At 31.1% G+C, this 932-nt stretch overlaps 1 protein-coding gene across 1 annotated transcript in view; it reads left to right on the top strand.

The window, feature by feature from the left end:
- LOC119349982 overlaps positions 1 to 932 on the top strand; it is an 11,287-nt gene that overhangs the window by 9,668 nt on the left and 687 nt on the right. The window lies entirely within an intron of this gene.

Here is a 932-nt window from a genome sequence, read left to right on the forward strand (position 1 = left end):
TTTCAGTTTTGTAAAATACAAAAGAAAATGATATAAATTTCAAAAATTAAAATCCTTCGAGATGTAGTTACGTTACTACATCTAGTAGTTAGGAAAATTAAAAGACTTAAATTTTGACATGTTTTGCAAAAAAGTGTTATGAAAAAGTAAAACGGCCATATATTTTGCATATGATGTCGAAAAAAACGCATAATATATCAAAAAAATCAGCACAAAATTCCGCATCCTATTTTGACGGCCATAGGCCGGTTTGCAAATTTTTAGAATCCCCAAATTCTAAAAGGAAAAAATAGATATGCTCAAATTTCATTTTTTTTGAATTTTGGTCAAACAGTGGTCAAACTACTTATTCAAGAAATATTAGTGTTACTAAATAATTATTCAATAATATTAGTGTTACTAAATAATTATTTCAGTTTTTTTTGAATTTTGGTCAAATCTGGTCAAATCTAGTCAAACTACTTATTCAAGAAATATTAGTGTTACTAAATAATTATTCATTTTAAGAATAATAGTTTCAAACTGAAACGGTGTAACGTGTGACTTCATGCTCAACTTCAACTCCTAAGGGTTAATAGGATTAACAACTTAGTATTGTCAAGAAAACAACAAGTGCAGACTTGAAAACTAAGGGGGAATAGAACTCGAAAGTTAAGCGTGCTCAGGCTGGAGTAGTGAGAGGATGTGTGACCGATCGGGAAGTTAGATGATTTGGAATGAAGAGGGGTGATTAGAGATTAAATTGAGCAGTGATGAGGGGTGATTAGAGATTAAATACAAATAACTCAGAAAATTGAAAATTGAAAAAAAAAAACTGAATTTTTTTTCTGAAATTTTTTTCAGAAATTTTCATTTAGTCCCGGTTGGTAACGTGGCCAAATGGACAACGGCCACGTGGAGGGCCTTTAGTACCGGTTCATAACACAACCAGG

The sequence above is a fragment of the Triticum dicoccoides genome, chromosome 1B, assembly GCF_002162155.2.
Source record: "Triticum dicoccoides isolate Atlit2015 ecotype Zavitan chromosome 1B, WEW_v2.0, whole genome shotgun sequence".
Lineage (NCBI taxonomy): Eukaryota > Viridiplantae > Streptophyta > Magnoliopsida > Poales > Poaceae > Triticum > Triticum dicoccoides.